This window comes from Dermacentor andersoni, chromosome 10 (genome assembly GCF_023375885.2).
Source record: "Dermacentor andersoni chromosome 10, qqDerAnde1_hic_scaffold, whole genome shotgun sequence".
Classification (NCBI taxonomy): domain Eukaryota; kingdom Metazoa; phylum Arthropoda; class Arachnida; order Ixodida; family Ixodidae; genus Dermacentor; species Dermacentor andersoni.
In genome coordinates this window covers 8,346,219-8,358,670 of record NC_092823.1, presented here as the reverse complement: position 1 = coordinate 8,358,670, position 12,452 = coordinate 8,346,219, and positions in this window count along the sequence as shown.

Genomic DNA, 12,452 nt, shown 5'->3' with positions numbered 1-12,452 from the left:
CTGTGTACTTGGCGGAAAGCCGTGAATAGTGGCGGTGCGGCAATGCGACTTTGGCCTCGATGAGCTCTGGCACTACAGAATCTGCGTTGTGTGACCCGTGCTTTCTTGAGAACCCGGCGGTGGTGACAATTGAAATATCGAAGTGGCCTAGCGCCTCGGCAGCGAAGTTCTGCGAACCGCGATGTGCCGTCGCCGTGTCCGACTTTGCTGAACGGACATCGAGGCATATGCTGCTCGCTGCAAGTCATGTAAATGCAACTGCGTCGACCGCCCACTGTTCAGCACCGAATGTGTGTTTGGTGTGCTGTGCTTGAAACGATTGATGCAGCCGTGCAGCGGGGGTGGCGGAGGAGCAGAGTGGTTTAGGGTTTGCGCGTTCACAGACATGTGCTCCCGTCTTGGTCTCATTAGCGGCTGTCGCGGGATTGTGGTGCGCTAGCTCCTTGCCTAGTATGAAGTTTACGACGCTAACACACAGCATGTTCAGGTTTTTCCGCGTTATATGTCATTTGCATGACGGCCGAGTTGAAAACGAGACATATAGTGTTCTTTGCGTTTGTGTGTTGTAAATTACGTTCTATTGTGGAAGTTCTGGGAGTCTTATTACGCAATGAGTGCGAACTTAAACATAAACACATATGTGTGTCTGAAATTTTGAATTACCCATAATACCCTTTACGACTGATAAGTGGGCTACACGGCCTGTGTGAATCAGCTACCGTATATTGCGACGCTCTTCCGTGTGGTAGACTGATGCATGGTGCGCGTTTCTTACTGTTGTAAAAACCACTTGTTTATTCACTCAATACAAATGTACGGCTTCATCGCCGCAGTACATTTTAGTTACGCGGTGAAGCATACTAAAAGTGGAAGGGGGCCGCTATCAGCCAGCATAGTATGTCCACTTAGGTGACCTGAGAGGCGGCGGGTGCGCGAGTGTATAATTAAAGAAGTCTTATTATGTCCAGTGACAGTGGCCCCTTTCACTTTTAGTATGCTTCACTGCAGTACATTGCTTAGGCTTCACCGCGAAATAATAGTGTATTGCGAGAAAGATAATCGTAAAAAGCCTAATTATGCAACCGTTCTTTTGTAGCTTGCTACACCGCAATGCAGGGGTGTAAATAAGCATCGTGCAGTAAAGCATACTAAGAGTGGAAAGGGCACATAGGTTTACACTGTGCTCGTTACTTTCAATTGTGACATAATTTGCAAGTCCATCTGTGCTCGTGGTAAGCTTCATGGACAATTCTTTGTACATTACAAATTAATATTGCAATGAAGCTTACTAAAGCACATTCGCCATTATGGCACGTGTTATTCACCTTCAATGCAGGAGCACATTGCAGATTCTTGCCCCTGCTTTTGGCTGGACTGCACATGCTCTTTGAGAATTGATTCATTGTTCATAAGCGCACTGGTACTTTACTCTAAATTGGAGGGCTCAAGTTGATATGAAAGCACAACTTTTATTAAGGGGACAAGATGTTGCCAAGATGGTTGCAGCACAGCTTTTTTTTTCTTCCAGGCACCTTTTCTACTTGAAGCTTCCATTGCAGTGTTTAGAACACCATTGAACCAGCAGATAGTGTATATAAATATTGGACACTGATTGGGAACATCACCTAAGTTCATGCCTATATATAGTAAAAAGATGTAGCACGACCAGACAAAATAAAAGAAGGGGGTGTGCTGTAGCAATACTAAGTGTTAAATGGTGCTTTATCCTTTCCCTTGAGTTTTCTGTTTTGTGCTGTTTATGAATCCTCCGCAGTAACCATGCGAGTGCTGAGCTTGAGCTTGTTGGTTTCAAGTCTCATGGTTGTTACTAACAGAACAGTGTGATAAACGAACAAGGGCTTGGAGGCATCCATTCACCTTGCTTGCCTCATGGTGCTGCTTCATAAGCACCGTGAGCATCCAGGCCAATTTGGAAGGGAGGTTTGTTGCAATTGCTTTTGAACTTTATTGCCACCAAACCAACAGTGCTCTCAATGACAGCTTTTGGACAGTAGAATGCTTGCACCCAGCAAAGTCTTAAGAAGGAAGCATTCAGGATGTGCAAAATAGGCTTTTGAAGCTGGCAGCATTACTGAAGGGGCTTTGCCCATCTGCCCTCTTTATGGATACACAAAGATGATTTCCTCTTTAAGAGGGATTGTTTCAGAGGTCGTCACATGGCAACAGTGTTGGGTGTTTAGTAGCTTGTCTTTGCCCACTGTTAATAACCTGTTCCTTCTCCAGTGCCCCTGTGAAGTGCCTACTTTTTGGACACAATGTGCTATCCATGCATTCATGCATTTTTAGCTTGTAAAGACTTCTATTACCCCTTGCCTCAAGCTGGTCTTTGCTGATGTCACCCAAGAAGGCATTGGGGAGTATGGCAATGTACGCTTACAAAACACTGTCGATACCAGTGAAACTAAATTAATGGAGCCGCTGTTCTTTTTTTGTCCACTCCATCCTTGTTAGTTACAATATGTAGTTGGTCGTGCATAGCCTGCGCACTAAGACTTGTTGGCATGTTATGACCTTAGCACATTGTTAATATGTAAAAACCTTCTGATGTGTTGATGACTTCCTTCTCTTTATCATACTTTGCCTGGTGGAGCCAGCAAGTGAGTCAATCAGATGTTCAACAGGCTTCCCACTAGTTTTCCCAGAGTCTCCTTACCAGGGTGCTGCTCATAGATATCTGTTTTCTTGACCTTGCACTGCACTTCAACCATGGCCACACCTGCTTAACCTATAGCATGCGATCAAAAAAGTGCTATACATCATGTTGCTCCAAACTCGTGTAACATGTGCTACAAGGCCTTGAGGAACACCCTCATTTATTTACGCCCTCATCATACTGTATGAAGCTTCGCATGATAAGTGCGACAATTAACATCTGCTGGTTTTTCAGTGTTATTCCTGTCCAGCTTGCTGAAAGCTATCCTGAGTGTTTCAAAAAGCAAATGACCGCTTCTAGACAAGAAATACTTAAAACAAGGGTCGCTATAACCACATATGTCACACGAAATGAAGGCCACTGAGTATACAGGCCGTTTACTTCATATCCGACAAGCTTGGTTCTCCCTTTGCTAGTGAGTGAACTCAACTTGCCCCGAATACATGGCTTGTGACAAACTATGTGCCAGATGCTGTGTCCCCTGCAAAGCTGAAGATGTGTATGAGATCCTGACACCCTGCAGCGGCTTTTACACTGGGCAACCAGGCTACTATAAGAACGACTGCCTTTGCTAATATGGTAATAACATGAAAACGGGCAGAAATTTGGCTATTCATTGGACCCAACTGCAGGTGCAAGCCACCCTTCCACCAGATGTGTGTGGTTCACAGAAACTGCAGCTATACAAATGCAGATAAAAACAATGATGTTTGAAAGTAGTAGAGCTGCACTATATTCTGCACAAGCAGTGCTATCTGCAGCGCTGGTACCTTATAGCCACAATTCATGGCTGCACCACCATGCAAAGGCACTATTCTTGAATTATTTACTTCTATATTTATGGTGGCCATATATTGCAATTACATATCATCCACATTGTGTGCAATATGGTTAAATGTCAATTATGATAGCCATTCCTAATCTGAAATGCAACAAAAGAGCAAATATAGGCAACAAATTGCAATTTAAAGAGACAAAAGGCAACCAGTGCACAGGATAAGTGACAGACTTCCTTTTATTGAAAAAGAAACGTGACATGTGTCATGCCACCACCAGTGGGTAGCAATCTTTCAAGCTTAGGTGATAGAGGCAAAACTTAGCAAAATGCTACAATCACGCTGTAAAACGGCCTTGGACACAAAAAAACCGACATCATATTGTACAGAATGAAAGGGCAAGACTTCATCTAAGAACAGTCTATGGCACCACATACTTGAAATGGTGTAAAAAATGTTGACATGCCCTACCCATAAAGAAAAAGCAACAAACACAGAAAACATGCCTTAAAATGCAATGTGCAGAGTCTGAAACCAAGAAAAAACAACCCGAAAAAGGTTTCGCTAAGTCTTTCAATGATTAAAATTGTCAAACTGTATCATCACTTCTTAATGAACCTGCACAGCTGAAAAGGAAGGAAGGAAAGCTCAATAGCAGGGCTGCAGAAAATGTCACCGAATAAATATACTTTGCTTACCAACGATACCTGTGGTTTAGTTGTGGTCTGTGTATAAACTAATTGTGTATAAACTTTTCTTGTTTAGAATGGCTGAGCGGATAGGGAAAAAATGACCATAAGAGCACCAGGTGTATGCATAGTCTACACACAAAAAGCCACAGCTTTCTTACTTTTTTTCTCTGTATTACTATTCATGAGTATTTAGGTGCCTTATTAGCACTGCTAACATCCCACTGCAAAACACAAAATTGGGCAAGTTCTGGCATAAAGAAAATTGCAGTTTCACTCATAATGTGAAACAATGATGCAGTAGCTGGTGAAATATGCACAGGAAGCTTACTTCATGCAGTGTTTGCTGAAGTGAACACTTGTCAATGCAAGTCGGTAATCTCCTTAAAAAAGTAAAATAAGTAAGAGTCCTATTTATTTGTGGCAGTTGTGCCTCAGTGTTGAAGTGGAAAGACTTGGCTTTTCTTCCTCCTCTTTCATACCCGGATTTAGCCACTGATCTACACCAAAACAACCCTTTAGCTTCTTACTGCTGAATTCTTTTTGGTTTTCTCAAATCTATATTTGGGCTACGCATTGCTATGTCTCGCGCTTTGCTTGAGGAAAACAAGACACCAACAGCTCCATCCAGTAAATCTGAGAAGCCAAGCACTAGAAGAAGATTAATGAAGCAGATGCACCCAATCATTATCATCACATGCAAGAAGAAAACTTAACATAGGACTGCCTTCACAAGTGGGAAGGTGATGTGTAAGAACTTGAAGGTGTGGATGCCAGCTCAATATACAGTACGCAGACATTGAGCAGGTGTTAGCCAATCTAGGCACCTGTTGGCTAGATCACGCTCTCCGGGATCAGTATTCACCCCGACTGTATCTTCAGAGTGGCTGAAATGTAGAATTGTGGACTGCCACTCTTTTGATCGTATGTTTGAATCCTCGCAGCACAATGAGAACATTATTTGCAATATTCTAGCAAGAAATTCGGGAATTCCAGTGACAACACCAGTAGACATCAGAACAACCAGGGGAGTTAGCCCATAGAAGCTATTGCTGTAAAAAATAAGACTGGCATAAGCACAAGAATTGAGATGGGCATACTACATGCCTTTGTTCTGGTAGTGGTCCACTACTTTGGTGCTACAGTTAATGATCTGCACTGTCACTGGACATAATAAGAGTTCTTTAATTATACACTCGCGCACCCGCACCTCTCAGGTCGCTTAAGTGGACATACTATGCTGGCTGATAGCAGCCCCCTCCCACTTTTAGTATGCTTCACCGCGTAACTAAGCTGTACCGCGGCGAAGAAGCCGTACATTTGTATTGAGTGAATAAACAAATGGTTTTTACAAAGTACAGAAATAAACGCGCACCATGCATCATTCTACCACACGAAAGAGCGTCGCAACATACGGTAGCTGATTCACACAGGCCGTGTAGCCCACTTATCAGTCGTAAAGGGTATTATGGGTAATTCAAAATTTCAGACACACATATGTGTTTGTGTTTACGTGCGCACTCCTTGCGTAATAAGACTCCCAGAACTTCCACAATAGAACGTAATTTACAACACACAAACGCAAAGAACACTATATGTCTCGTTTTCAACTCGGCCGTCATGCAAATAACATATAGCGCGGAAAAACGTGAACATGCTGTGTGTTAGTGTCGTAAACTTCATACTAGGCAAGGAGCTAGTACAGCACAATCCCGCGACAGCCGCTAATGAGACCAAGACGGGAGCACATGTCTGTGAACGAAAACCCTAAGCCACTCTGCTCCTCCGCCACCCCCGCTGCACGGCTGCACCACTCGTTTCAAGCACAGCACACCAAACACACATTCAGCGCTGAACAGTGGGAGGTCGACGCAGTTGCATTTACATGACTTGCAGCGAGCAGCACATCCCTCGATGTCCGTTCAGCAAAGTCGGACACGGCGACGCCACATCGCGGTTCGCAGAACTTCGCTGCCGAGGCGCTAGGCCACTTCGATATTTCAATTGTCACCACCGCTGGGTTCTTAAGAAAGCACGGGTCACACAACGCAGATTCTGTAGTGTCAGAGCTCATCGAGGCCAAAGCCGCATTGCCGCACCGCCACTACTCACGGCTTTCCGCCAAGTAACACAGAACCTACAACCAACACACAAGCAACGCACGCACGATTACATGAGCAATGTTGAATAACGCGCGGTCTAGAGAACGATCACGCCGAGGACGAACACGCCACGGCGTCGCTCGGTGCCAGCATCGCGCCTTCTCAAAAATCGCTAAACGATGCTGTCCCTAGGCACCTAGGATCAGGTCACGTGAGGGATTTTTGTACGACAAATAGACGCACGCCCGCACAACTGCAACCGAATAACTTAGTCCGAAAGCCGTTCGCAGCTTCACTATCGTATTCAGTTATAGAAAGCTTTCAAAGACAAAATAACGGCCCTTAAGAACCGCTACTTAATTAGCAATAATTTTTCATCAACTAACCTTCATAAATGTTTAAGAACTACCTAATTTGTAGCGTAAACAAGAAATACTACGACCAAAAAATGCGACTACGAAACTAGCGGTAACCGTGTGTACTGTTGCAAACGTGTGCGCTAAACGAAGCGTTGCACCCGCTTGTGCGCACACATACACACCCGAACGCTACCTTAACGTTTGTCGCGCCACTTAGAAATAAAGGTTAGTACTACTTTTGCTACATCTACAAAAACAAAGCTTCTAAAATAGTTTGTAGCATCTTTGCAGATGACAAGGTGACAAGTAAAGTACGATAAGAGTCCGTTACCTGTATTTCTTTCATTTCTCTTTGGTGTTCTTACCTGAACGTACGAGACCTGCAGGCTTGGGACATGAGAGGACGACAGTTCGGCGAGGCTCAAATAAATCGCGTGCTTCTTGCAAGGCGAGAAACGGGAGCAGCCGCAGATACAGCGATTAGCTGTGATACTGTTGCGGCTGTTGCTGAATCCGAAGCTCTTTGAAGTCAATGGTTATAGCGGCTGCGCGCTGCGATCTCAAAGCGCGTTCAATCTTTGATCTCTAGTACCACGGACATTGGATAAAAAACTATATTTGCTTTACGGACAGAGGGTACGTCGCAGGAAATTCGAAGACCTCACTCGTGTATGTTTGTAGCGTGTGCGCGCTTGCGTCCCACGGTTCCCACAGTGCGTCGTCGCCTGTCGGCACCTGTCTTATCGCCGGCCGCGCTGCCGCCGTGTCTACTTTTGGGGAACTCCACATGCGCGTGCCACCGTGTTTGCAAGTGAATTTCGCATTCTTCTGCTCCCCGAAACGTGCTCATTTCGGATCGTACCAATGGTTATGTCATCTAGTGTATGTTAAAACGACGATGGCATTTGTACACCGGCGAAGAAATAAATCGTTATGAACTTGGGCGGTCATGAATCTAGTCTAACGTTGTAGTTTTTACGTAGCGGGCGGTCCCGGAGATAGGCGCTTCAAAGCGCCAGCTGTAGCGACAGCACGAGGAAGTGGCACGCGGTGCACACGCCAAGCATTTCAGAGCTTACTGGCTTTCGAATGAGAGGAGTATGCGCGCGCTCGTGGCCTATTGGTTAGAGTACCGGGCTCGACGGCCGACGTTCGATTCCACCCCGACGGTCACACATAATTTTCTTTTAATGAAACTGAGGCGAAAGAAGAACCTACCTGCCGCAAAGTGACAGGAATGAGGTTGGAACGCATCGCAAAATATGTTTGGAATGTCTTCATATGCGAGTCCTAATTATTGTATACTGGACTCAACTGGTACACAAAAAAAAGACTAGAAAAATCAACACAAATTACCCAATAAGTTGTTTATTGAGAACACTCAACGGTAATATTGTTGTGCGAGGGTTGAGTGAACTCAATTGCTTTTGAAAATTTGTTGATATTGTTTGTCAACTATTGCCCAACAATATATCAATGGTTAATCAACAGTCATTTTTGTACGGGATACACCTTATTTCAATTGTGCTTTGCGGGTTTACGCGTCTTTATGGCGAATGGTGGGCCTTATTAAGATTTGTACTACTAAAGGTACCTCCCCCCCCCCTCATTTACATAGAAAGGTTACACCGGGTTGCCCCCCACCCCCCGAAAAAAAATCCTGGGTACGTGTCTGGTCGTGCATATTCCAGGTTTCACTAAATTATTCCCGTCATCCTGTACATGTGTCTAGAGTGAACTCTTTCCGTCCTGTAACAGTGACACCATAGTAGAATAATTCGATGAGTTGTAGCCGCGTTTAGAAGGGAGACATGTCAATTGACAAATGGTACCCGCCGTAGTGGCTTAGAGGCGGCCGTATTTCGCCGAGAGTGAAATCTAAGAAAGGCCCGTGCATTGTGCGTTCGCTGTACATCAAAGAGCAGGAGTCGGTCGAACCTATGCTGTAATGTGCGTCATAGTGAGATCGAGGTTTGTCACGTGAAAACCCCGACGAAAACCCCATGCCCTTAAGTGGGCATGGTGGTACGACAAGGAAAACAACGATGGGCTTACGCACGCTTTTCTTCATTGTGCAGTTCTTCAGTTCTTGGGTACCTGCACGGCAGTGCGGCTCGACTACGGCTTTCCAGCACCAGAGTCCGTCCATCGGCAACGCATCGACTCTTCTGGAAAGCGAGAACGACTTCGCCTACCTTTCGCCCGTCATTCTACCGGCAGCCAGACAGCACATGCGCACATTCGTGCACGTGCACAATGTTCACGACTGCGCAGCTGCAACATCATGTACCGCATTTGATATGTCGCACTAAGCTTAAAACACTGACATCAGTCAGACATACCGCCGCAAGCACAGCAGCTTTATTATCGCAGCCTGCGTCCGTGTCTTTCCGCTGCTCACGTGTCCTGATGACCACGGCAGTGCCGATGAAGGCACGATGAAGATGACGATGAAGTTGGCGATACATCACTTCTTCCCCTCTTACAGGTCCAAGCGTTCAGGAGGCCGTCGCTGTCGGGTCGATCTTCGTAACGGTGGCGGGCTATCCGTCTGGGCCACCTCCGGACTATGTCGCGACGTGATTGGAGTGCTATCTGCAGGGTTTACGGCTACCCTCTGTGTCGAGAAAGAGTCTGAGACAGTTCGACGTCTCACCTGGTCCAAGTGTCGCCGCTGAATTCCTTTCCCGGAATCAACAGTGACCATTCTGGACCCCAGTTGATCTCGCACTACTCCTGGTATCCACCTGCGACGACTTGTTCGGAAATCGCGCATCCAGACTGGGTCACCTGCCTGAACTGGAGACCCTCCAACTCGTGGTTGGATTTCTGGTGACCTTTCATCGGGAGCGATACAGTCCAGCTTTGTTCTTATTTGGTACCCCAATAAGAGTTCCACCGGCGACTTTCCATCCTTGACGGGCGTTCGGCGATATCGACATAAAACCCGCGCTATGCGTATTTTGAGGTCTATTCCGGGGTTCTTCTTTAGTCCTTCCTTGAGCGTACGCACAGCTCGTTCGGCTCACCCATTGGACTGTGGATGATAAGGGGCTGTTGTGAGTTGTTGCACATTGTTCCGTGCCAGAAACTCACGAAAAACTTTGCCCACAAATTGTGGTCCGTTATCAGAAACAAAGGTTTTTGGAAGGCCGAACCGTGCAAATATTGATCTTAGCGCGTTGCCCGTGGTTTGTGAAGTGGCAGTTTTCATTGGAATGGCTTCCATCCATTTCGTTTCCGAGTCGACGACGACTAAGACCATTTGTCCGTCCAACGGGCCTGCGAAATCTGCGTGCAGCCGGCTCCACCTTTCCCCGGTGGCTGGCCAGGCCAAAGGTATCTGTGCTGGTGGCATCGCTGAAGCCTGCGCACATGTGGAACATGAGTTCACCAGTCGCTCTATGTCGGAATCCAGTCCCGGATACCAAAACAACGTTCTCGCTGTGGTTTTCATGGCTGTCATGCCGGGGTGTGTCTCGTGCAAAAGACGCAACACACGCCTTGCCGCCGCCAGGGGTAGAACAATGCGATGTCCCCAGTACACCAAATTATGGCTGACTGTAAGCTCTGTTCTTCGGTTGAAGTACGGCCGGAGATGCTCATGGCCCCGCGGAAGATATGACGGCCATCCCTGGAAAATCCATTTTTTAACCTGCAGAAGGCTGGTGTCTCGATTAGTCAGATCGATTAGTCAGATGTTCAACCTCGCGGGCGCAAAGCGCTGTTTCCTCAAGAGAGTGGGCATACAAAACGTACTCGTCGGCAGCAAAGTCCCGCGGCTCCTCCATTACTGGCAAGGGCAACCGACTGAGGGCATCAGCATTGGAATGGTCACTGCCCTTCTGGTAGTGCAATGTGTAGTTGTAGTTGCCAAGAAACAAGGCCCAACGCTGTATTCTTGCGGCCGCCATCGGTGGTATGGCTTTACCTGGATTGAATAAACCAGTAAGAGGCTTGTGGTCTGTTACTAAGACGAACTGATGTCCGTACAGGTAGTCTTTAAACCGGGCGACGCCGAATACCAGTGCCAAAGCTTCTTTTTCTAACTGCGAGTAATTGCGCTCGCTCTTGGTAAGTCTCCTGGACCGGAATCCGATGGGGTAGTCAACACCATTCACGCGATGCGACAAAACGGCCCCAATGCCTACTGATGATGTATCGCACTCCAGCCGCAGTGGCTTATCCGGGTCGAAGTGAGCCAGAAACTTGGAAGCCACAATTGCCTGCTTAACTTGCTGAAATGCTTTCTCCTGTTCCTGGCTCCATTGCCACTTGACTCCTTTGGATAAGAGAGCATGTAGCGGAGCTAGCATGGTGGCCAGATTGAGCAGGAACTTGCCATAGTAATTTATGAGACCGAGAAAAGCTTTCAGCTCACTCACCGAGGTGGGCTTTGGGGCTTCAACAACGGCTTTGATATTGTCGTCCTTCGGTCGCAGACCCTTCGCGTCTATACGATGACTGAGAAATGTGACTTCATCTTGCCGAAACTTGCACTTTCCCTTGTTCAGTCGGATACCATACTCCCGCAGCCGCTCCAGCACGATTTTGAGCCTAGATGAATCATGTTTTTTCTCGGCGATGATAATGTCATCCAGGTACACCTGCACTCCAGGAATATCCCCGAGCAGTCCGTCCATTCGCCTTTGGAATATGGCTGGAGCAGAGCTTACGCCAAACGGTAATCTGTTAAAACAAAAGAGACCCTTCTGGGTGTTGAGGACTGTTATCTTCTTTGCTTCCTCATCCAATGGCAACTGGTTGTAGGCTTGACGCAAATCCAAGGTCGTGAATACTTCGCCACCGTTTAACCTAGCAAAAATGTCGTCCACTCGAGGCAACGGGTATTGTTCTACCACAGTGGCCGCATTCACAGTCATACGGAAGTCTCCACACAGTCGGAGGGACCCATCGCCCTTCAAAACGGGTACCACAGGGGTTGCCCATTCCGCGGTTTTTACCGGCGTCAAAACGCCTTCCGCGACCAGCTGATCCAACGATTCAGACATCTTATCTCTGAGAGCGTAGGGTACAGTACGGGCCTTAAAGAACCGTGGACACGCGTTTTCTTTCAATTGAAGTGTGACCGGTGGTCCTTTGCACAGGCCGAGTCCCGGAGCAAACACGTCGGCATATTCGTCAAGCAGCTGTTGCAGACCTGTGCTGACAGCCTGTATTCCAGCCGGTTGCAGATTCGCTACCACATTCGACAACATTGCCACTCCAACTTCATTAAATGCCTTGATGGTATCTCTGCCGCACAAAGATGGTCCGGAGCTGTCGACCACTATGACAGTACCAGGAATATCTTTCCCGTCGCACGTAGCGGTCATGCTAAGCTGGCCGACAACTGGAAGTTCTCCCAAGAGACAAGAGAGCTTGAGCTGTGAACTCTCCAACGGAGGCCAGAGCTGCTTGTACTTGCGGAACACCGTTACGGGAATGACGCTTACAGGTGACCCCGTGTCCACCAACATAGTGAGCGGAACGTTATTCCAACTGATATCCTTGTAACTAGGCCTAACCTTGCGGATACTGGCTGCGTGATGGAGAACCGCTGTAATCGTGTGCAAGGCGTCGTTGTCGTCCGAGCTTGTGTCCTCTCCGGCTGCCATGGCGTACGAACCCTGGCGCCGTTGTCTTGCTGGATAAGATCCCTGCCGACGGTCACTATTTTTGCTAGACAGGCACATCCGACGTAGATGTCCTCGTTTTCCACACCGGTGGCACACCGCGCGAAAGTGTTTGCACTCGTCCTCAGCATGCGATTCTCCACACCTTCCACACACGTCGCGTTGTTCCGGCTTGGGACGTCGCTTCGAGGAATGGCTCTTTTGTCGGGCAAAATG